Source organism: Taudactylus pleione, unplaced genomic scaffold, assembly GCF_031769625.1.
Source record: "Taudactylus pleione unplaced genomic scaffold, aTauple2 ptg000935l, whole genome shotgun sequence".
NCBI classification, from domain to species: Eukaryota; Metazoa; Chordata; class Amphibia; order Anura; family Myobatrachidae; genus Taudactylus; species Taudactylus pleione.
The window spans coordinates 2271253-2297911 of NW_028285336.1; positions in this window are offsets into that span (position 1 = coordinate 2271253).

The window sequence follows — 26659 nt, forward strand, 5'->3', positions numbered from 1 at the left end:
TTTGTTTAATATACTTGTGTGACAACTGTAAACATGAGTGGGATATCCAATTATTTGTTTATGGCAGCCTGATAGTACTTCTCACAGTCACAATACAATTCTCTTTCTTGACTTAAAGAAACGTATTTTGGAAATAAAAATAACAATCCACAGTCTCTTTCATTTTTATAAACAGCTAATTAGCTGTAACTTTGCCCAAAAATTGCTGTTTTTCAGAGTTACTGCAACGTGCAATATATAGTAATACCCGTCATGGCCATGTGGAAATAAAAAGAAAATATTCCTTTACCGAGATGTTGAGCCCAGAGTTCCTGGTGACCCTTCAGGGGAATCACCCGTGTTAATAATCTCAGTTCCTGTCGCTTGTCTGTAGGAGTTGCATGCATAGATAACCCTTTGAGCGTGTGCTCGGTATTTGTGGAGCAATGTCCAAGGTCCGGCACTCACTTAAATAGATGATATCCTGACCTGGTGCCCCCACATGTCAACACTCACATATCCTTTGAAGGTGCGGTACTCACGGTACTCAAGGAGGAGATAGCGAGTAAAAATAGTGTCTTCGCTGTCAACCATTTGAGGTCCACTGTGTCCAAAGGTTCAAAAGGGGGAGCCTGCAGCACCCTGAGAAACTAGGATAAATCCCACGGTGCCACTGGAGGGACATAAAGGTGGCCGACTTCTTGCTTGAATATTCTGATGACCCTTGGGAGGAGGGAGATTGGAGAAGACAGGTATGCCGACCTGAAGTCCCACCTCACTGCCAGAGCATCCATGAAGAGCATCCCTTGTTCTGGACCCATAGCTGGGGACCTTGTGGTTGTGACGTGATGCCATGAGGTCTATGTCTGGTAGTCCCTACTTGTCCACCAGGAGCTGAAAGAGGATGAAGAGCGCATTCTCTGGCGTGTATGTCCTGATGACTTAGAAATTCCACTACCCAGTTAAGGATTCCTGGGATGAATATTGCCGAGATAGCTGGAAAATGGTGTTCTGCCCAAACCACAATGTTTGCCACTTCCCTCATGGCTGCCGGACTTCATGTGCCTCCTTGATGGTTGATGTAGGCCACTGTGGTTGCGTTGTTGGACTGAATCTGGACAGGCCTGCCATGAAGGAGGTCTTGCAACAGAATGAGCACCCTGTGCACTGCACAAAGCTCCAAAATATTTATGGGCATGTGACTTTCCTGAGCTGTCCATCTTGACCTGTCGCTGCACCCCATCCTCTCAGACTTGCATCTGTGGTGAGGAGTGCACAATCTGGGATCCATAAAGGACGACCCATGTTTAAAATTAGTCTTCTGCAGCCACCATGCGAGGGAGAGACGAACCTCTGGCAAGGTGCGGATCGTTTGAGACTTTATCTGATCATACTGACCATCGCAATGAGACAGAATCCATCATTGCAGGGACCTTGAATGGAACTGGGCATAAGCCACCATGTCGAAGGTGGATACCATGGACCCCAGTACCTGCATTGCTAAGTGAACTGACACTCTGATTGCAGAGCAGTTTGCGCACCCAAAATTGAAGGGCAGCAATCTTGTCCACTGGTAGAAGAATCCTTTACCCCAGGGAATCCAGCAGCACCCCCAAATATACCATCTGCTAAGTTGGAGAAAGAGAAGACTTTTTCCAATGGATTAACCAGCCATGCTCTTGTAGACAGGCAACGGTCAATGGAGACGGTGTTGTAAAACCTCTGGAGATTGCGCCAATATCAGGAGGTCATCCAAGTATAGTAGTATCCTGACTCCTTGTCGTCTGAGATGAGCCGCCATCATTGCCATTGTCTTGGTGAACACCCGAGGGGCTATGGGCAGACCAAAGGGCAGAGCCTGAAATTGGTAATGTTGCTGACTCACAGCAAACCTCAGAAATCTTTGATAAGATCGTGCAATAGGTACATGCAGATACACATCCTGTATGTCCAGGGAAACCATGAAATCACCAGGCATCATTGCCAGCATAAAGTTGTCAACAAAAGCTGGGTATTCCTGCGCACTGGAGTATATGGCCGGGGTATGCAGCACTTAGATAAGAGGGTGCCAATCCCTCTTAAGGGTAAATGCAGTAATTATCTGGTATCTAATGCGCTTCCCCTTGTGGCCTATGGTGTATTATGATGTCTTTATAATGGCTAAATAAATAAACAAATATGTGACCCCTTGTGGTATGCTTATATTGTCTTGTAGTATGCTGAATAAATGAGGTTCTATACTAGTTGATCAAGATAGACATACATTTAATGTGGGGATATAATACATAAAAGCAGGTATGGCTGGTTAATTAACACAATGAGAATACGCAATGTGGTATTCACAGTATAAACACTATTGATGGTTATACACAATGGAAATAGTAGTAGTGTAAACAATAGTCATGATAGAGTTCAGACACTGATGTGGAGTTGACAGGTAGCATCCCAACCTGTAATGGTCCTGCTCGGTGGCTTCCTGTCAGAAGAAAGTCTTTTCACAATGAATGATAGCACTTAGTGATAAGGTCACTAGTGCAGAGTACCTGGTTAGTGGGGACATCTGGTTGCTGGCCATCTGGAGTCAATCAGGCTTCCCGCCAGGGACGCGGCAAGCGGCTCACCTGGTCCTGGTGGTCCGCTGCCAGCATAATTGACCATAAGGTTTCCATACAGAACTTGGGCACATGGATGAATTTGTTGAGAAACTTCAGATTTAAAATAAGGCGATGATACCCATTTGGTTTCAGAATCAAAAACAAATGTGTATAATAACCCCTTCTTTGTTGCATCACAGGAACAGGGATTATAACCCCTGAACTCAGGAGGGCTCAAATAGCCTCTTGGAGGGCCAAGGCCTTGACTGGGTCTGAAGGAAGAGTTGTACAAAAAAAAACTTCTGAGGGGATGCCTCAGGAACATGGGGGCGTATCCGAGGGACCACTTCTCGAACCTAAGCATCCGTAGTTGTCTGATGCCAGGCATAAGAAAACTGGGGAAGTCGGCCTCCTACCCTGAGATCCCCCAGGGGGAGGCCTGCCCCATCAGGCAGTGGGCTTATCATCCGGCTTGGAGGCTGGACGTCTGCCTGACCAAGATTTCTTGGTCTGCGGTTTCTTGCGGGAATTATTCTGTCTGGAGAAAAACTGTCCCTTTGACCTTCCTTGCGGGCAAATGGACCAACATTATGCCTGCCTATACTTAGGGGTAGTCGTAGATGGCAACCCAGCAGACTTAGATGCTGCCAGAGTAGTCACTATGTTATCCAATTCTGGTCCAAACAGTACCTTCCCAGCAAAAGGCAAGGATTCAAGAACTTTCTTGGACCCTTTATCTGCCTTCCAGGTTCTCAGCCAAAGGGTTCTCTGAGCAGCAACCGAAGTTGCCGACACTCTAGAAGCCAAAATACCTGCTTCAATAACCGCTTCTCCAACATATGCAGCTGCTTCTCGCATTTCGCAGAGATAAGACAGCTGTTCTCTGGTAGCATCTGGCATACTATCTTCCAGAGATGTCATTCATTCTTCCATAGCCTTGGCCACACAGGGTACGACCATACCGGCCTGGTAATAGCTCCAGATACTGAAAAAACTGCTTTCAAATAGTTTTCTTTCTGTAATCTCGGAGGATGCGGAAGGAATAGGTAATATAGAGATCCTGATCAATCTGGTCATATGAGCACCGTTGGAGGAACTTCCCATTTGTTACATTCACCAGGTGAAAATGGGTACTGAGAAGTTAAATTCTTAGTAGCATGAAAACGCCTATCTGGAGTATTCAATGCTTCAGACATGAGATCCGTCAGTTGTTCAAACTGAGGGAAATAATCTTTTGCCACCTTCTGACGCCTAAAGACTGGAGTCTTAAACTTAGGTGGTACCTCCGCTTCCTCTATATTCAGGACAGATCTAATTGCTCTCACCAGAGAGGGAACATCCACAGAGGATTGGTGGTTTTCCTCAACTGAGTAAGACCCGGAACTCTGAGTATCAGAGTGTGATGATGATGCAGTGCCAGGATCTTGAGGCAATTCCTGAAGGGATACTGTCTTATGCCCTTGCTTTACCGCATTGTATAACAGGTATAAGGTATAAATGCAATGTGACCGTCTTCACCAGTAAATGTGAAAAGACAATGAAAAACCCCACACACCTGTACAAGGGATGAGGAGAACAGTGATAGATATATCTGACAGTTTAGAAATAAAAAGGCAGTATAAATACAGCAGCTAGAATTAAAGTTACATACAATGCATATGGGCTCTGACTCAACTGACCAAACCCCTGGGGGCTTGGTAGGATATAGAGCACTATATACCTGACCCAAGGGAGAGGTATACATGGAGACTGACCCAAGCCTTCTGAGAACCAACCGCTTTCAGCAGAGCACCATAGGTGGATTGTGAGCGTCTCAATACATGAGGTCATTAGAAATAACTAACCAGACATGAGAACCCACACAGGAAGTTGCGTCTGGGTTGGGGGAGGAGCGGCCGGGGGAGCGCCTATCTCCCCTAAGCTGCATTAACGGCATGGGTGCGCTGGGCTCACAATAGAAGACACTACTAGTATGCTACTAGTGTGTCTACTACCCGTCCCTGGCATCAGACGCTTAAGGCTCTGGCGGTCTTAGTGAGGACGTGGCTCGCAGGCCCTCACTAGCAGCAGCATCTAGCGTGCCTCCTACACTGAAAGCAAGGACTGCAGCGCACCTTACCCTCTCCTTGGATCAGATTGCAGTCCGGGCCCCAGAGTCGCTGCTAGCTAAGCTTCGCTGTGACCCGCCGAAATCTCCTGGGCATATAGTGTTACTGGCGTTTCTGCATCAGCAGAGGTAGAAGGAGTCACCATACATGCATCCTATTCGGTCGCTTAGTACTGCTTAACCCAGTAGTCTAATAAACTAAGGTAAATCAAAAAATAAAAAACCTGGGACTGCCTAAGCAGTCCCGCTGTTATAACTGGTGCGTCTGGATATTTGCCGAGCACCAAACAAAAAAAACTTAATACCTGTGACTGGGGGCGGGGTATATAGGGAGGAGGTCCTGTGCATGCTAGTAGCTTGGAAGCTGTAGCTGTTTGGTGCAATGGATTTCTCCAACTACATAACCCCATGGTATCCCTGTGTACCCTATGAAACCTGAAAATATAATTTTATATATATATATATATATATATATATATATATATATCTATACTTGATATGCTGAAACAAATCCCAACTATCAAAGAAAAGTGGAAGTAGTTATTGGTCAAACAGTCTGGTGAGGTGAGAGTGACCAGAAAATTGGTTTACTAAAAAGTGAGACAGCTCCTTGTGTTATTAATAGTAATGTGTCCCATTAATTGCAAACAAGCAGCATTCCACAGCAAGTGTACGCTGAGACCACTAGGAACACCAGTTTCCATCACTACCTAGAACTTTATGTAACACATCATTATAAAAGATAAGACGTAAAAAATATATATTGTCTATACTTTCTGCACAGTTTTCACAACCCATTTGTTTTTCAATTTTAGCACAATTTATCAGCCCTAAAATAGAATAATACATTCTTAGATAAAAATTGCTAAATTGCCCTGCAGACAGATGATGAAGGAACTTAGATCTTTATCTCTCACACTCACTTGGACGCATTTATTGAAAAGAGAAATGGTGAAATAATGATATTGTTATGAAAGACCTAGAGCCATTGTAGATTATCGCTGTCTCCCATTTGTTTGGGACACTCTCTAAATCTTATCAAATTACGCTCAGTGCTGGGTGGAATTTCTTAGCAGAAAACCTAAAAGTATACATGGATGGAAATACTTATTTGGCCAGTGTCCCTACAAGCATATGTTATGGTGATAATATAAATTTAAAAAAAAGATACAGTTATTTCAAGTATATTACTTTGCAAAATGTACACAATAGGACAAGGTAGACATATACTTGTAGAGTGTTCATGGAGGTTTATAGTGTAATTACATATAATTGTGCTAATATTTTACACAACTTCACATCTTTTTCTCTCAGACTGTTGTTTTCCATCCCGGCAGGTTATATTGAACTGTTGTCAATCAGAGTCATGCTGCCAGGTAATTACATTGCCTAGGAATATAGCCAATCAAAAGAAATTCAACTCTGCTCTATTTAACAACCTGTCATTAAAAACAATAAAGTGCAATTAAACAAATAAAAAACTATCCCACACTCTGTTTCTCTGCACTGTATGATGTCACTGGCAGATATGCTGACACTGCACATATGGTGACCTTGCAGTTCAGGGAACAACATTAAACAATGAAAAAGTAAAGAAACCTTATGACTAAGCTCATATAACTTTAAGGGGTCTATTTACTAAGCAGTGTTAGGAGACAGAGTGAAAAGTGATAAGAAAGTGATAAGGTGCCAGCCAATCAGCTCCCTACTGTCATTTTTCAAACACAGCCTGTGAGATGACAGTTGGGAGCTGATTGGCTGGCACCTTATCACTTTTCACTCTGTCTCCTAGCACTGCTTAGTAAATAGACCCCTAAGTTTCAGAAATGCATGTTTCTTCACTCCATTCCTGTCTGATTTGTTGTCTCAAATAATTGTTATGAAGAAATACATTCAGTGGCCCAGAAGATTTAAATTATCATCTTCAGGCAAATTTTAAAAGTAAAACCAGTCCTGAGTAATTTGCTTCAGACAGATTGGAACCCAGAACACTTGCATTTGCCAACTTCCTGATCACATAGGAACTGTATTATGCTCTGCGCAGAGGCAGTAAGGAAACACCAAATGACACCCATCAATGAGCGCCGGTCCATCGGGAAATTCTTTGTGTTAAAAATCCCCAGTTTGCCAATCCAGATCATATCTTTGTCAGGATTGGCAAATCATGTTGGATTTCCCCAATGGCCCGAACATGGCATGTGGGGATTGGGGAATTTCGACAATCCATTGCTGATGCATGGGGGCCTTAACTCATAGGCAGGGGTGGGACTCAACACACCTGGAAACCGTGTCCTGTCACCATAAGTTAGGATAAAATGCAGGTGCAGACAATAATGAGGAGTGATGTTATAGTCCTGTGATAATCAAAAAAAAAAACTGAAAAATCCATTACGGAGCGCATGACATCATGTACTAACAAATTATGTAATTGTACTAATGCATGATGTCATTGCTTACTGATGTCACACAGACCATACAAATGCAATGATGAGAACAGCAAAACTGCATTAGCGTGAAGCAGAAGGGCCGTACACAAATGAACACTATAGTATGATATTTACTGAAATTACTATGTGTGACACATTTATGTTGAGAACATGATTGGAGTTCCATAATGTATTGTGGAGAGAAAGTAGTATATTTGCATAGATTGACAGCAGGAAATAAGGAGAAGCTGTGTAGGGATCTTACTGCATCCGTGAAGATTCAGAAAATAAAATGTATTATAATAATTATTTATTAATTAGGACCTTAATATACAGTACACATAATAATATATAAAACATGCATATTCACTCAAACCTGATTATGATTGCAGCACAAGGACAAATATGAACCATGATGGCAGCACATTTGGTTACCCGAGACTTTACCATGCACACAAGGAACAAGTATTGGAGGGTTATATTTCTTTTTATTTATCTCTTGGAAATGAGCATGTTGTTTTTTCTTTTTTCATAACTCTTTATTTTGTTTGGACAGGAAGATAACAATAACATGTATCAGTACATTTGAACAATAAAATATAAATAAACATTTAATTTACTAGATTCTATTTCTTGCTTGGACAAATATCCATCTGGCAAATAGTGAGCAGAAACCTAATTGGGCTTCCACCATTCCACTGAGGCTGCCTGATCTACTTACAGCAAAGTCTAATGCTGGATACACATTAGACAATCAGCAAATGATGCGATGGTTGTCCTGATTTCCCGTGAACTCCAGTACAAACAATAAAGTGCATAGACACTGTGTAATCTTCCAAACGACTGACCGATATGTCGTGCATCATTCGGTCATTTCATCGTTACCTATATAATGTTAACATATTGCCTGGTCATCCAGTAGTGTGTACACACAGCACGATTTGCGGAAAATTGTTGATGATATACTCAGATTGAGCAGCATGTACGTCAAATATGAAGATGCGATGGACAATGATGCGGGAGCATGCATAGTGCGTACACACTGAATGATTTGAACGATTTGTCTTTCCTATCTGTCGAAAATGACGAATTGTTTAATAAATCATCTAGTGTGTACCCAGCTTAAGGGTCACTGCTCTATACTCATCCTCATGGACCTGCTGCTTTTGACAGTATTGATCACCAACTTAGCCTGCAAAATCATCATTCCATTGGTATTCACGAAACAGTTGTTTTCTGGTCAATTTATTAACTACGCAAAAAGTCCTTCAATGTCTATATCTCTGCTACAACCTCTCTTCCATTCATACCTTCTATACAGGACCACACGGCTCAGTTCTCAGCCATCTTCTTTTTCTCACTTTACTTCTCTTTTTTGGGGGAACCTCCTTCTCCTCCCCAGATCTCTTCCCTTCTGTAATATCATAACTCCGTCACCATCAACATCACCAAATTTCCTCATTCTCCCAAGCTCATTTTTAGTTTATGGTTAGCTTGATAAATATAATTTAAGCCACATAGCCATTCTAGCAAAAACATGACAGAACATCAATGACTATTAGAAATGTGCCGTTCAGTTCTCCAGAAATCCAAAATCACCCAAATTTCTTGAATCTTGGTAATTCCTTTTCACGGTTCTGATCTCCTGAGGAGATCCGGGTTCTGATCTTTTTTTAAATCCGAATTTCGTGGTTTGGATTGCATAAACTACATGATTTTAGCTATTATTAAAAACATTTTATCTATTTATTTATTTTTTAAATCCAGAACCAAAACTAAAACACGAAGATGAATCCAGAGCCAAAACAAAAACATGGGGGTCAGCGCACATATCTAGTTACTATAATTAGTAATGAAAAGAAAATGTTTTGGTTAAGAAATATGAAAATGTTATAACAAAATCCTTACTTACATGCTTTGTAATTACAATATTTAAAACTGCCCACTTCAGATTTGCTAATGAGCAAAATAAAAGGAGACAGCAGACTTGGGAGTGAATTATTTTTAAATATTATTATTATCATCAGTTACTTATATAGTGCTAGCATATTCCTTGCACTTTACAATTGGGAACAAACAGTAATAGAAAAAGACTGGGTAATAACAGACAGACATAGAGGTAAGAGGAACTTGCTAACAAGCTTACAATCTATAGGGAATTAGGCATTCAAGGATAGGTGCTACTGTACCTATTGCATATTGGTCCAGCCAGATTGCAGAGGCGCTTGGTGGGCTGTATGATTCAGTCACTCAGGAATGTTGGCCTGAGGTCATGAGGATGTGAAATAAGCAAAGATATGTTTGGACTGTATAGCGGGGATGTACTTGGGAAGTATAGCTTATAGGGGTTATGTGGGTGGTTCTGGAATTTGATAAACTTGTCTGAAGAGGTGAGTTTTCAGGGAATGCTTGAAGGTTTGGAGACTAGAGAAAAGTCTTGTTGTGCATGGGAGGGCATTCCACAGAGTGGGTGCAGCCCAAAACAGTCCTGTAAGTGGGAACAGGTGATGCATGTGGAAGAGAGACGCAAATCTTGTGCAGCATGGAGAGGTCGAGTTGAGAGATGTTTTGAGATAAGCAAACAGTGTAGTTTGGTTAATAGCCTTATGTATAAGTAATAGTATTTTATATTGAATTCAGTAGAATACAGGCAACCAATGGAGGAAAATACAAAGAGGAGCAGCAGAGGATGAACATTTAGCGGCGATGATGACCCTCGCAGTCGCCTTTCAAAATGAATTGTAGTGGTGAGACTTGTTTTAGGGAAGACCAGTAAGGATACTATTGTAATAATCAATGCGGGAGATTATGAGTACATGAATGAGAGTTTTTGCAGTGTCGTGTGCATAGGTGTCGGGATGGGTGGAGCAAGGGGGCAGCTGGCCCTCTCAAACACTTGAGAAGCACCAGTCGGAGGAGCTGCCACCACAGACGGCCAGGGGCTGTGCATTATAGGAATAGGCTGCATGAACCCTGCACTACATGGAAGAGGAGATGAAATGTGCTATTTTTTAATTTTTAAGACCGCAGCCTATTTATATAATGCACAGCATCTGCCTACTGCTCCACTGTGGTGCATCCTACTCCGCCCTGGTGGTCCTGCTCTCATATTTTGTGGTATGACCTCTGACTCCCCAATGGTCCCCGTCTTCTTCCTCTTCAATGGTGCTGGCATCTTCCCCCCCATCCTGTAGTACCACCTCCGTGACAGAAGACCTTGGACCAGGTAAGTTGGAAAAGGAAAGGGGATAAGGGAGAGCACCAAAATTAAATTCTATCTTGCCCCCCAACCTAAAAATGTTCTAACGCCCCTGGTCTTGTGTAACATATGGTCATATTTTGAATATGTTTTATAGATGTATATAAACATGATTTAGATTGAATGTGGGGGTAAAAAAAAACAGATCAGAGTCAAGTATAACACCTATACAGGGAGCTTAGTGGGTAGGGTTGATTGTCGAGTTGTTAACAGTTACAGAGATATCAGGTTGGTACATACTATTGGCTGGTGGAAATATTAATTTGGTTTTGAAAAGATTATATTTGAGGTGGTGAGATGACATCCAAGATGAAATGGCAGAAAGACATTCAGTAATTTGGACTAATACATATGGTGACAAATATGGGGAACAAAAGGTAAATTTGAGATTAATCCACTTACAGATGATACTGAAATCCAAAAGAGCTGATAAGTTTCCCAAGAGATGTGACATAGATTGAGAAAAGCAGGGGACCCAAGACTGAGCCTTGTGGTACTACAACTGGTAGTGAAGAGAAGGTGAATTCAGAGAAATGAACACAAAAAAAGTGATTTGATAATTAGGATGAGAACCAGTATAGGGCTGTGTCCTGAAGACCTAGGGATTGTAGAGTTTGCATGAGAAGAGAGTGGTCAACAGTGTCTAATGCAGCAGAGACTACTAGAAGAGTAAAAAGTAATGGCCTTTAGACTTAGAATTGATCAGTTCAATCACTACCTTAGTCAGTGCTGTCTCTGTGGAGTGTTGGGAACAAAAGCCTGAGTGAAGTTGGTCCAATAAGTTGTGCGAGTAAATGCAGATGTAGGCAAGTCTCTCAAGTAGCTTGGAGGGGTATGTGAGCTGAGAGATGGGACAGTAATTTGAGAAAGAGTAAGTAATCACTGCATGCTTGAATACTGATAGAGAGAGAGAGAGAGAGATAGAGATTATGTTAGTTAAAATTGGGATGAGCACAGGAGATAATGCTCTACTGATTTGTGAGGGTATAGGATCAAGAGGAGTGGTAGTAGAGTAGGAGGATGAGAAGAGTGTAGATACTTCATCTTCATGAAGTATCAAATGAAGAGAAGGTGCCAGATGGTTCAGGAATGGAATTGAGCAGGTCACTGGCTGACGAAGAGCATACCATTTTATTCCGGATCTAATCAATCTTGTTCTTGATATAGGAAGCAAGATATTGGGCATTGATAATAGCTGGTGGATTGGGTGCAGGAGGGGTAAAAAGTGATTTAAATGTATTAAAAATTAGCTTGGGGTTAAAAGCTTGAGCTGAGATATTAGATTGGAAATATGTTTGTTTGGCAGTGTCCAGAACCTTATGATAAGAGTGGTATAGAATTCTGAGACTGCTGTATCACACCTTAACCAAACTCTAGAAATAGCCCTCGATGAAATGGGTCCAGCTACCCCTCAAACACCATGTAGACTGAAATTTTTACCCATCAAACTTCACGTAAACTGAGATATCAACCGTGGCATTCCAGAGTAAAAAGACAGCTACAAAAACTCTCACGTAACGTAAAATCTAATTTGTGTAAATCTCTTACTCCAAGTGACTTCCTCACATATAGTAGGAAGGCAACCATCTCTCATCCTAACCCTCTGTCCCATGCTCACTATCTACCCCATCTGTGTCACCCATGTCTGTCTGTCCCTACCCTTTAGAATGTATGCTCGCATGAGCATGGCCCTCTTCCCCATGTGCTTTTTTTCCCATTACTTATACTATTATCTACTCCATACTCCTTACAACAGCACCTAACCCTTGACTTCTGATACCCTGCTACTATAGCAGCAATGTTTATATACCAGGAACTTGTCCTACAATGTCATGTAATGTAAGTCAGTGTTCTCTTGTTCTGCTCAACTGTTTGTGTACTTTGCTATGCACTGCACAACCATTGTGGTGCCATATAAATAAAAGATAATAATAATGTGTGAGAAAGTCACTTGGAGTACGAGATTTATGCCACTGATGTTATACTTTACATGAGAGTTTTTGTCAATGCTTTGTTAAATTAAAATGCCACAGTTGACATCTAAGTCTACGTGGAGTGTGATGGGTATCTGGAGTCACTTCATCAAGGGCTATTTTTAGAGTTTGGTTAAGGTGTGATACAGCATTCTCAGGAGAAGCGAATGTAGAAATTGGTGACTGTACTTGTTGCAGAGAGTTGGAAGTTGTTGAAAATGAATAGCATTAATATTTCTGCAGCTTAGAGAAGCCTTGGAAAACTTCAGTTAGCTTGAAGTAAAGGAGGAGAGCCTGCAGGTTATAAGGTTGTAATCTGAGAGAGAGACCGGAGTGTTAGTGAATTCAGAAACTGAGCATAGTCTGGTGAATACAAGGTCAAGACAGTGGCCATCCTGATGAGTATAGGAGACATCCTATCCCCACCATCATCACCCATGATGATGGTGGGGATGTCAGTGGATAAGAAGCAAGGAAGCCAGGCAGAACATTGTTCCAGAAATTGTTAGTGTAGCCCATGTGGACAATAGATGGCAGCAACACGCAGAGAGAATGGGGTGAAAATCCTGATAGAATATACTTCAAATAATGTAAATGTGAGTGAAGGAACCTGTGGTAAAACTGTGTATGTGAAAACCTGGCACTGTAATATTCCAACCACACCTCCTTTACTAATTCCAGGCCTGTAGGGGTGTGTAAAGTAGAGACCACTGTGTGAAAGTGCTGCAGGGGAGGCCGTGTCCAATTGTGTGAGCCATGTTTATATTATTGCCAAAAGGTTGAGGTTTGTTTAAGTTGAAATACTTGATCTAATTTTGTTCAATATTTGTATAACCGCAGTGATTGGTTGTTCAGTGTGTATGAACAACAAATCATCTGCAGATATACACTATACAGGGACTGTAATGACAATGTATTCAAATACATATACTTTAAGTTGGTCCCCATTTTGAAGCTAGAACAGCTTCCACTCTTCTTGGAAGGCTTTCCACAAGATTTTGGTGTGTTTCTTTGGGAAGTTGTGCCCATTCATTCTGTAGAACATTTATGGGGTCAGGCACTGGCTCGCAATCTCCGTTCCAGTTCATCCCAAAAGTGCTCAATGGGGTTGAGTTCAGGGCTCTGTGCGGGCCAGTCAAGTTCTTCTACACCAAACTCATCAAACCATGTCTTTATAGTCCTTGATTTGTGCACTGGAGCACAGTCATGTTGAAATAAAAAACTGTTGCCACAAAGTTGGATGCATAGCATTGTCCAAAATGTCTAGGTTTGCTGAAGCATTAAGATTGCCCTTCGCTAGAGATAAGGGGCCTATATCAAACCCTGATAAAAAGCCCCCTACCATTATCCCTTCTCCCCCAAACTTCACAGTTGGCATAATGCAGTCAGGCAGGTAACGTTCTCCCAGCAATCGCCAAACACAGACTCGCCCATCTGACTGCCAAACAGAGAAGCATGATTCGTCACTCCACAGAACACATGTCCACTGCTCCACAATCCAGAGTCGGTGTGCTTTACACCACTCCATCTGATGCTTGGCATTGGACTTGGTGATGCGAGGCTTGCATGCAGCTGCTCGGCCATAGAAACCAATTGCATTAAGCTCCCATCACACAGTTTTTGTGCTTACATTAATGCCAGTGGAAGTTTGGAACTCTTCAGCTATGGAATCAGCAGAGCATTGGTTACTTTTAGGCACACTATCACTAGCAGGGGTAGTTTCTGAGTACCCAGAAACCCCGCCTGTCCAACCCAATTTTTTTTTCAGAGACGGAGACAGTCTTGTCTCCATCTCAGGCTGTAACCAGGGTAGCCGCACAGAGTGGAGAATGCTCTGGGGGCGGACCCGGCCGCTGCTGCAATTTCTATTTGTTTAATGTGAATTTTAATTGGTGAAAAATGACAGGGGAAGGGGATGGGACGATACTCTTTCATGCACAGGGCGCCAGAATGTCTAGTTTCGGCACTGAGAAAGAGGGAGGATCATCATGGCCACCCAAGCAGCAGCAGCAGCCCAGCAACTAGTGTGTGTGTAAGTATGCTATGTGTATGTATGTTGTGTGTGCAAGTATGCTGCGTGTGTCACGCACACAAACACACACACACACATTATATATATATATATATATATATATATATTGGGAACCTCCCTCCTAAAAATCCTGCATTTGCCCCCGATGCACCATACGCCTTAGCAGTTGTTGACTTCGCTGTCTGATTTTACGTGGTCTTCTGCTTCATGGCGAAGTTGCTGTTGTTCCTAAATGCTTCCACTTTCTAATAGTATAACTTAGTTGTGTCACCAGCCGCCAAACTGCATCTTCAGGATGAGGTGAACACTGGATGAATGTGCATTGAAACTCCTCCTACCTCCTGTCCATCAAGCTGGGATTTATCCTGATTGGTTTCCTCTCTATGTAGACTCTGCTCCGATGCCGGTGATAGCGTTCATGTGTTTCCAGTTCTAGCGTGGTCTCCTGTATCCAGTTTAGTTCCCAGTATCCAGTAAGATTTATTGTTCCTGCCGTTTGTGTCATCTAGGCGGCACGGTCCGCATTAGTACTACCTGCCGCTTGTGTCATCTTGGCGACACGGTCTGCATTCCTGCCCTTTGTGTCATCCAGGCGGCATTGACTGGAGTGTGCAACCCAGCGTTCAGCAGCTTGTGTCTACCAGGCGGCACAGGTCGCACACCAGAGTATGCCATCTTGTGTACTGCCGCTAGTGTCATCCCGGCGGCCCAAAGGCCGCACCTCATCTCACTGGCCCACAGGCCACAGCCAGCTAAATCACTCTAACCTGTTTAAGCTGCTACATGGCCACATCTAGCCAAGGTATACCAGCCCTCAAGGCTGTTGCAGGACTATACCCCTTGACTAAACCTCCAGTTCCTAACATTATCACCGGCTTTTTAAAATTGAGGTTTTAGTCATGGAACCTGGACAGAATCCTGCGCAAATTCTGGCAATACAGATTCAGGTGCTCACTTGGTTGAGTGTCTGTGTCTGAGTTCATTGATAGTGGGGCCTCAGAGAACTTTTTGGGCCTTGCTTTCTTTGAGACATTGGGACTTTCTCCTGAACCCTTGTGTAGCCCAGTTGCTGTCATTGGTCTGAATGGTAGGAATCTTTCCTCAGTCCCCATTTCCTTCCGGTCACCACCGATACAGTAGACCATCGGAGCTCTTCATCAGGAAGAACTTCTCCTCCTATAATGTCCATTGCCTCCATAGTGCTGGGTTTGCCTTGGCTGAAGAAGCATGACCTAGTTATCCAGTGGCAAACTTGGGAAATTTTACAATGGGGTCCTTCCTGTTTTGTTCATGGTTTGTCTCGTCCTGTCCGTCTTGCAGCAATCCTTCCATCAGAAACTCCACTGGTTCCCACTCCGTATCAGGATCTGTCGGAGGTCTTCTCTAAAGAAAATGATGATGTTCTATCACCTCATCAGTCATTCGATTGTGCCATCGATCTGATACCTGATGCGAGACTTCTTAAGGGTAGGCTGTACGCCTTGTCTGTCCCCAAAGATAAAGCAATGCAGGATTACATCCAGGATGCTCTAGGCAATCCAAGTCTCTGGTAGGTGCCGGCTTCTTTTTTGTCCAGACCCTGCATCGATTTTCGTGGACTTAATAAGATCACCGTGAAAAATTCCTATTTTCTTCCCCTGATCTCAGTCCTGTTCGATCAATTACGGGAGGCTTCTATTTTTTCTAAACTTGATTTGCACGGTGCCTGCAACCTTATCCATATCTGTAAAGGAGATGAGTGGAAGACAGCTTTCAACACCCACTCGGGGCATTTCAACTATCTGGTTATGCCTGTTGGTCTGTCCAATGCCCCAGCAGTCTTCCAGGACTTTATAAATGAGATCTTGAAGGATTTCCTGGGGGTATTTGCTGATGTTTATTTGGATAACATTCTTAATTTTTCCAAATCTGTGGAACAACATTGTCAACACATGAGGCTGGTGCTGCAAAGACTCCTCTATAATAGTCTGTATGCCAAGTTGGAGAAGTGCGAATTCGAGGTAGAAGAGTTCTCCTTCTTGGGTTACATAATTTCTTCTCAGGGATTTTCCATGGATCCAAGTAAGGTGAAGGCTGTCCTAGATTGGGAACAACCCACATCTCTAAAGGCCATCCAGCGGTTTCTTGGATGTTCAAATTGTTACCACCGTTTCATCAAATCCTACTCTACTATCGTCTCTCGCATCATAGATTTGACCAAGAAAGGGGTGGATGTGAGTAACTGGTCTCATAGAGCAGTTCATGTGTTCAACCAGCTCAAGGTGGTGTTTGTGTCTGCTCCTGTCCTCCGACATTCCAATCCTGTCCTTCCTTTTGTAGTGGAAGTAAATGCTTCTGAAGTTGGAGTAGGAGCCATTCTTTCCCAGAGGGATGTGGAAGACGGTAAATTGCATCCATGCGCCTTTTTCTCTCGGTAATTTCAGGCAGCTGAAAGAAATTATGATGTGGGCAACCGAGAGCTTCTGGCCATCAAGTGGACATTTGAGGATTGGTGACACTGGTTAGAGGGGGCTAATCATGTGGAGTTGGTGTTAACGGATCATACAAATCTGGCTTATATTGAGTCTGTCAAAAGATTGAATGCCAGTCAGTCGTGATGGGCCCTGTTCTTCACCCGCTTAAATTTTACCATCTCCTTTCGGCCTGGATCTGAGAATGTGAAGGCAGATGCCCTTTCTCTGAGCTTTTCTGTTAACCATTATCCTACTTTCAGAGAAGAAATTATCATTTCATCTTCTTGTATTCATTTGGCCCTGACAAGAACCTTGGCAGACTCTCAGAGGTGGTGCCAGTCTGAAGCTCCTCCAGAGATGCCCCGAGGATTAATTTTTTGTGCTGGAGAGGTCTCGTAAGGTAGTTCTTAAGGATTTCCACTCGTCTAAGGCTTGAGGTTGCCGAGACCCAACCTTAGGGTCTCGTCGCAAGCCCCGATGGTCACGATGGTCTTGACCATCGCGACCATCAACCTGGTCGGTCGCTAAACCGTCTTATTGCAAAGGTGGCATCCTATCACAGTACCAAGCTTGAAGTCGCTAAGCTCTTCAGAATGAAGAATTTTGTATCACAAATGTTTGCAAATGAATACTGCATGGGTAGAGATTGATTTTATACACCTGTGGCAATGGATCTGATTGAAGCACCTCAATGCAATAATTAACAGGTGTGGCCAAATACTTTTATCCATATAGTGTATCTGAAGATCAGTCGATCTGCAGCAGATATATCTTTCCGGTGTGTACCCAGCTTAAGACAAAATATATATCTGAGCCAAGTCGTCAGCTAATCAAAGGAGTAAAATTGCAATGTGTTTGAGTAAAAACCAGGCCAGTATTCTACCATAAACTACTGTATGCTTCACTGAACAAAATCGCCAACACATGTAATAACAATTACAAGCAAGTGATGAAGTCACAGACATTTAAAAACACAGATGAATGGCATTGGGCTGATATGAAAAGTGGAGACTGCAGTATGCAGAGTGAGAGATAACATACATTTTCAATACAGATTGATTGCACGAAGTTCTATGCAGAGTGGAAAATGCAGTATACAGGGTGAGTGGTGATAACATATGTTTACAATATAGATTGATTGGCTGAAGTTCTATGCAGATTTGTGGAAAATAATAAATAATCATTTAGTTTTTCTAAAAAAATTACAACTGACTCCAACATCAAGGGGTCAATCCAATTAGTTGCGAGCTGCAAGTTTTTTCCATAAAACTCCTAGAGTTTGCACGAATGCGCACACCCGAGTATTCTACAATCCAATTAAAATTGCCTATTTGCGGTACTTGCAGCTGGGGGATTGCGATTTTTTATATGAATAAAACAAAAATGCAAATTTGTATGAAAAAAGATGCTTTTGAGGTACTTTAAGGTGACCAAAATATATATATTTTTTAAAAAAGGCGATTATTTTTCATTAAAAAAATACTCTAAATTTGGGGTGCATAAAGCAACAAAAAGTTGATTTTGGGTTGATGTGAGACCATTTTTCACCCCCAAAAATTTCATGCAATTATTGGACTAATTAAGCTAATTGGAAACTTCCAATTACCTAATTAGTCATAATGAGGATGGGGTGTCCAAGGGGTTCTGCACGGTGTCCAGACATTTTAACCTCCCTATCACCTCAACCTTCTGGCAAATAGCAACTCGCATCTCGTAACTCGCACCTAATTGGATTGACCGCCAAAAGTGAAAAGAGTGATGAAAACACATTTCAAATAACTTTATATTTTACATTATAATTTGTAATGTTATGTACTTAATTTTTGTATTTAGTGTTTTATATTTTCTAATAATTTTATCCTATTGATATCCTTCAGGATAGATTTTAAACCAGTAACTTGTCAATTTTAATTGATTTTGACATATATCTAGATCTGGCTAGATTATCTTAATTCTAATACAGTGTGTTATTGATACACTGTTATGACAGCTCCTTAAATCATGATAAGAATTTACATTTGTGTCTTTAAAATGAGCTGCCATGTGAATTTTAATATTTTTATATAGGTTCTAAGACCACACATTTATTTATTTATTTGGTATATTGAAACAAGTGTTAGGTTAAAGTGAGAAAACATTGAAGGGAGTGACTGCCACTGTTCCACCAAGGGATTATGTAATAGGTTTTTGGCATTATGGACCGATGGGATTTCAGCAAGTTCATCGCTAAATTTAAATCTGAAATCAATTATAAGGCAAAACCAGCATTATAATAGATTGCTGTGGTAAATTTAGCAGAAAACTCACTGAAATCCCATCGGTTCCATATTGTCAGAACCTATTACATAACATCCTCCCACATGCCTCTTCCTGAGACAGAATTGTAAAGGAAATAAATTATATAAAAGGTCCCCATGATCGGCGCCATTTTCACTCCAGCTGTAGAGTGTGTGTGTCCAGTCGGGGTCTCGGCCTGAAGGCTGCTGCTGTGAAAGGGGAATAGGTTGCAGTATATAAAGGGTGGCTTCCTTCAGTGGGTGCTGCAGCTGCTGTGTCACTTGTCCTGTCAATTAACTGTGGCTGCTGCTGTGTTTTTGTCCTGTCCGTCAGGCTAGGGCTGCAGTCCGTAAATGGGTGCTGTGTTGTGCCGGTGGGGGCGGGGGGGTGCTCTGTCAATTAGGGGGGCTCTTCCCCAGTTTTATTTAAAAAAGTGCTTTTTTTGTGTGTGTGCATTAGCAACTTAGCTGCGCTATTATTGTACGGTGACACTGCCACAGTTTATCGTCCACGTATTTGTGACTCTGCAGGTGGTCTGTCCGCACTCGCAGTGCCATAAAAAAGGTGTGCTGTCTGTGTTGTTCATCAAGGGGCTGCTGCCTCATTCAGGGGTGATCTTCCCCGGTGGGAAAAAAATGAAAATTAAATTAAATTAATATGAATATATTTTCATCCACAAAAAAAAAGGTAGTGGACCGGCACTCAATACGCTAGCACAGCAGCGTGCCCAGGTGCCCCTCCAAGAAAAATACATATAGTATAGACAAAAACGGACGGCACTCCAGGTCTCCAATTTGTAGAGAAGTAACAACAAACTACAGTGGTATAGTCAACGTTTCAGAGCTAAATGCTCTTTTATCAAGACTGTTAAAGAAATGTAAAGTAAGACATACATATATAAATAAACATACCTGTATCAGAAACACCCGGGTGCTCAATCCCCGCCTGCCCGTCTGAGTACTGATGACGTCATGGGCGTCCCTCACGCCACCGGTTTGTCACTCACTAGGAGGCGTGGTAGTGGAAGGTACCATCACCAAGGAAACTGTGGAAGGGAACATAAACAATAAGCGCCATAAGACACCTCTTACAGACCTAGAGGACAATATATCCGCCAGCGCCATACGGCAGCTAGTAAAACAACATCATCATATATACATGAACAACACATCATGCCAATAGCCAAAACATGAAACCACAGAAAATCGTGACATCATAAGCATGAAAGCAATAACTGCAAGCAGCAACATACTGTAACCGCTGTACATAATATACAATAAAAAGGACAAAACGACTTACAAAGGTTAACGTATAGCATCAGGGGCAGAAGATATGGTAATGTGAACAAGACCATCTAAACCATAGACATAGGTAGTACACACACATTAGCTGGCCGGAGCCCATATGAAAGGGAGAACAGCTAATTTGTCAGAATATTAAAGAAAGCAATTTAAAGATAACATCTCATTCAGGTCCCCTGGCTGCACTGTTTGAAGTGTATGGCTCCAGTAGGCTTCCTTCTGTAATAGCGTCTGTTCTCTATTGCCCCCTCTACAATTCGGGGGGACCCAGTCAATCATTTTATATCTGATCGTTGAGACACCATGCTGATGGTCTCTGAAGTGTTTCGCTACTCGTTGATCGGAGCCCTTGCCATCAATGGCTGCCCTGATGTTGGAATGGTGCAGGGCCATTCTCTCCTTCATTTGTCTGGAAGTCTTTCCGATGTAGAACATGCCACAAGGGCACCTAATGAAATACACTATATACCGACTAGAGCATGTAAGTGCATATTTAATTAAAAATTTCTTTCCTGATTGAGGATGAAAAAAATTATTGCCGGTTTCAAGAAAACTGCAAGTAATGCAGCCAATGCATTTGTAATTACCCGCTTGGCGAGACAAAAAGTGAGATGATGGTTTAACATGCTGGCTGATGTCATTATGCACTACAAAGTCTTTAATATTTTTACTCCACTTGAAGGACAGTAGAATAGTAGAGCCCTGTAGCGAAGGTAATTTTGAATCATTCGCAATTAATGGCCAAATACTCCTGGCAGTACACATCAGTTGTGAACTAGACGTCGTATATTGTTGGGTCTAGACTATCTTATTTTGGTTAGATTTTGGTCCTGTTGATGTTAGTGCTTGTGCTCTTGACTATAACAGTACCTTGTCCTTGGCTTTCTTGAGGGTACTGTAATGATATCCCCGTTTCAAAAATTTTCGTGACATATTGTCAATCTGTGTAATAGCATTGTCTCTGTTGCTGCAGATTCTCCAAATTCTCAAAAACTGGGAGTATGGAAGTCCCCATTTTAATGAAGGAGGATGGTGACTGCCTGCTTGCAATATTGTGTTACGATCTGTAGGTTTATAAAACATTGAAGTGTTCAGCAAATTCAGTTCAGTTTGATTAATAGTTACGTCCAAAAAATGGACAGAATCATAACTACATTCGTAGGTTAGTTTAATAGGATGTTCCTTACTGTTTAGGTCTGTGATAACTTCATAAATTCATAAACTGAATGATCAGATAGTTGACGGTATATCTCGGTTTTATATGATGACAAGTCCTGTATCACAATGCCTCCGACTTTATCGGCTGGGCAAATTGTGATGTCTCTGTAGCTACCAAGCTGCTGTAGAGCTAACACTTCACAGCGTGATATAAAACCGAGATATACCGTCAACTATCTGATCATTCAGTTTATGAATTGATGAAAGCAGATCTGACTAATCAATTTCAAACGGAATTGGTGCACCTACTGAACCAGGCAGTGGACAACGTGGTCATTACTGCAAAGACCAGAGATGCGTTGATACAAGAAGGTCCCAAGATACCGGTACTATACACTATCCAGAAATTGCTTAAAGATGCTAATTGCCCTCCAGGCAGACCGATTATCGCTGCCAGAGACTCTTTGTACTACAGGACTTCACAATTCCTTGATCATTATCTACAGCCGCTACTCATTGCTAAACCATCTTTCCTTAAAGACACCATGGAATTTATCCTGAGATTACAGAATCTGTCACCATTGCCTGTTCGACATTTGATGTGTACCATTGACGTTTCTAGCTTATATACTAGCATTCCACATGGTGATGGTATTGAAGCTACTCGCAGATTTATCAGCAACAATGAGTTATATACAGGTCCAGATGTCTACTTTTTTATATCACTCCTGCAATGTACACTGAGTAGAACTTATTTTTTATTCGATGGGAAGATCTATATCCAACGCTCCGGATGTGCCATGGGTTCATGTGTGGCACCAAGCTTTGCCAACATATACATGTTCCAGGTAGAAGAAGAATTCTTTTTCTCTGACCCTAATGTTGCCCAATACATCATTGGATATTCACGGTAATTAGATGACATTTTCCTTTTATGGTCTGGCCCTCAAGAAAGATTTATACAAGTTATCACAGACCTAAACAATAAGGAACATCCTATTAAACTAACCTACGAATGTATTTATGATTCTGTCCATTTTTTGGACGTAACTATTAATCAAACTGAACTGAATTTGCTGAACACTTCAATGTTTTATAAACCTACAGATCGTAACACAATATTGCAAGCAGGCAGTCACCATCCTCCGTCATTAAAATGGGGACTTCCATACTCCCAATTTTTGAGAATTTGGAGAATCTGCAGTGACAGAGACGATGCTATTACACAGATTGACAATACGTCTCGAAAATTTTTGAAATGAGGGTATCATTACAGTACCCTCAAGAAAGCAAAGGACAAGGTACTGTTATTGTCAAGAGCACAAGCACTTTCATCAACAGGACCAAAATCCAACCAAAAAAAGATAGTCTGGACCCAACAATATATGATGTCTAGTTCACAACTGATGTGTACTGCCAGGAGTATTTGGCCATTAATTGCGAATGATTCAAAATTACCTTCTCTACAGGGCTCTACTATTCTACCGTCCTTCAAGCAGGGTAAAAATATTAAAGACTTTGTAGTGCATAATGACATCAGCCAGCATGTTAAACCATCAACTCACTTTTTGTCTCACCAAGCGCATTGCAAATGCATTGGCTGCATTACATGCAGTTTTCTTGAAACCGGCAATCATTTTTTTCATCCTCGATCAGGAAAGAAATTTTTAATTAAATATGCACTTACATGCTCTAGTTGGTATGTAGTGTATTTCATTAGGTGCCCTTGTGGCATGTTCTACATCGGAAAAACTTCCAGACAAATGAAGGAGAGAATGGCCCTGCACCGTGCCAACATCAGGGCAGCCATTGATGGCAAGGGCTCCGATCAACGAGTAGCGAAACACTTCAGAGACCATCAGCATGGTGTCTCAACAATCAGATATAAAATGATTGACTGGGTCCCCCCGAATTGTAGAGGGGGCAATAGAGAACAGACGCTATTACAGAAGAAAGCCTACTAGATCCATACAATTCAAACAGTGCAGACAGGGGACCTGAATGAGAAGCTATCTTTAAAGTGTTTTCTTTAATATTCTGACACATTAGCTGTTTTTCCTCTCATATGGGCTCCAGCCAGCTAATGTGTGTGTACTACCTATGTCTATGGTATAGAGGGTCCTGTTCACATTACCTTATCTTCTGCCCGTGATGCTATAAGTTAACCTTTGTAAGTCGTTTTGTCCTTATTATTGTATATTATGTACAGCGGTTACAGTATGCTGCTGCTTGCAGTTATTGCTTTCATGCTTATGATGTCATGATTTTCCGCAGTTTCATGTTTTGGCTATCGGCATGATGTGTTGTTCATGGATATATGATTATGTTGTTTTACTAGCTGCCGTATGGTGCTGGCGGATATATTGTCCTCTAGGTCTGTAAGAGGTGTCTTATGACACTTATTGTATATGTTCCCTCCCCCAGTTTCCTTGGTGATGGTACCTTCCACTACCACGCCCCCTAGTGAGTCACCGACCGCCGGCGTGAGGGACGCCCATGATGTCATCAGGACTCAGACGGACAGGCGGGGATTGAGCACCCAAGTGTTTCTGATACAGGTATGTTTATTTATGTATGTATGTCTTAATTTACATTTCTTTAACAGTCTTGATAAAAGAGCATTTAGCTCTGAAAAGTTGACTATACCACTGTAGTTTGTTGTTACTTCTCTACAAATTGGAGACCTGGAGTGCCGTCCGTTTTTGTCTATACTATATATATTTCTATATATATATATATATATATATAATATATATATATATTTTGTGCGTGTGCGTTAGAAACTTAGCTGTGCTATTAATGTTTGGTGACACTGCCAGCCAGACCGCAGTTTATCATCCACGTATTGTGACACTATAAGTCATAGCACAGTGTGTTGTTCTTATTCATAAATAATTAATCTTGTGACACTGAGGGGTAAATTTACTAAGAATCAAGTTTGGGTGAGTTTGCAAACTCACGTGAGTTTAGGCATGTTTTTCATCTCGCAAATTTACTAAAGACAAACTTGAGTGAGTTTGGAAGTGAGGGCCCGATTCAGACTCATTCACTAAGCTGTGTACACACGCTGTGGGCGGTTATCGCATGTTTGCGCATGCGTATGCATCAAAGTACGCATGCACGAACCAGTCTCTGTGTCCGGGAAATGTGCGCTCATAGGGCCAAATTCAGACCCGCTCGCAAGCGTAGGACGCTCGCAAGCGGGTCGATGGTGCCCTAATGCGCATGCGCACGATGGAGGGAGCTACATCATGCGCATGCGCGAGACCCGGAGAGCGACAGCCAAGCTGTCACTCCGGGTCTCGCACCAAAGGGGGCGTGCTGTCGATGGTGACTGACCATGGAAGGTGACTGACCACCAAAGGGGGCGTGGCTGCCAGACGGAGGCGTTCCTATGGAACAGTAGTTCAGAACATCAGTAGTGATGTCAGTGGGAGTGATTTTGGCTCTGATAGAGCCAAAATCAGTCCAGGGCTTGCGGCCACGAGACCCTACCGCAGGGTCTCATCGCAAGCCCGATGGTCGCGATGATCTTGACCATCGCGACCATCATCATGGACGCTCGCTATAGCTGTGGGTGGTAACCCACAGCTATGCGAGCGTCCAAGAGGCCGCTCCATTTTCAGGTAGGAGGGCCCTGATTCAGAGCGAGCGCTCTTTTCAGAGCATCTAGCTCTGAATCAGGCCCATAGTACACAGACTGGACGCTATTTTGAGTGACAGCGCCGTATGTGGGTGGTAACAGGGGAAGGTGCTTGTGAAAGGGGGAGTGGTGCTGCGAACGCAGGCGTGTCTTGGCGTCAAAATGGAGTTTTATAAGTGTGCATAATTAGCAAAGAAGCGTCATTGTTCTCTTCACTTGGCTGTATTTGAGCCTGCAGTGATCGCAGTGCTTGCAGCTGGGTAAGGTCTACTTCAATCGCTGTGTGCAGCTCCGATGGCTCTCGATGTTTCAGATTAATCACACACTTCCTGGAGATGACGTGTACTAAGAGATAGGTGGGCATCTTTATACTGGCATGCGTTCGCTCTGCCGTCGCTCTCTAAGGCATAGAGGGCGTCCTTCCACCAGACAGTGCGATCGCGGCAATTGCATACCCGGACCCTTTTAGCTGCATGAGAGCGCAGCTTAGCATACGGGTTTGAATGAGCTCCTGAGTTTGCCAACTCGAAAAAAACTCACAATCAGCCTAATTAGGAAGTACTTTACATGGAAGAGATGCAACTCACAAATTTACTAAGAATCGAGTTTCCAATCTTGTGTGAGATTGTAGCAAACTCACTGTGAAATTGAAGTTTCAAATAGACCACCTCCTGAGCTGCGAGTTTGGCAGAAACATGCACAGGTCAGTGTGATTTGTGCATGTTTCTGCCTGAATACCTAATATAAAGTGTTTTTTTATTTAAAAAAAAAAACAGTGTTCCCCCCCCGCCCCGCAAAAGCCTAACCAGCCCCGGACTTGCCAGCCAGTTCTGGTTCCTAAAATTATGGGGAACAAAATGAGTAGGGTTCCACCATAATTTTGGAACCAGCACCTGGCTGCAGGACCAGTCCTGGTTTTAATTATAGGGGTAAAAAATTTGCATAGGGATCCCCGTATAATTAAAACCAGCACCCAAAATGACAAGGGTGTAATGCCACAGCCAGGAGACCCCCCCAAAAAGCCCACCCAATGAAACCCCAGGCTTGGTCTGAAGCCCAGGGCCGCAGATATGAGGGTAATAAAGGGTTAATTTGTTTGAAACTATTGTATTTTACAGTGGAACTACAGGTGTCAGCATGCCTGCCCTTTGGCACTACAAGTGCCAGCATGCCTGCCCTTTGGCACTTGTGGAACTACAAGTGCCAGCAGGCATCTGGCACCCGTACCTTCACTGTAAAATAAATAGTTAAATAAGACAGTACACACACACACCTTGCCTAGTAAAAGTTTATTACATACACCTACCCACTCACGCATACTTACCTGCTACCAGGTGAACATGCCCACTTGTCCAAGTAGAATCATGTTTGGAGTACCTGCAATAAAGATTGTATACTCACCTCCTCCATCGTGTTGGTCTCCGTAGCATCCAGTGGGGTCTTTGCAACAACAAAAA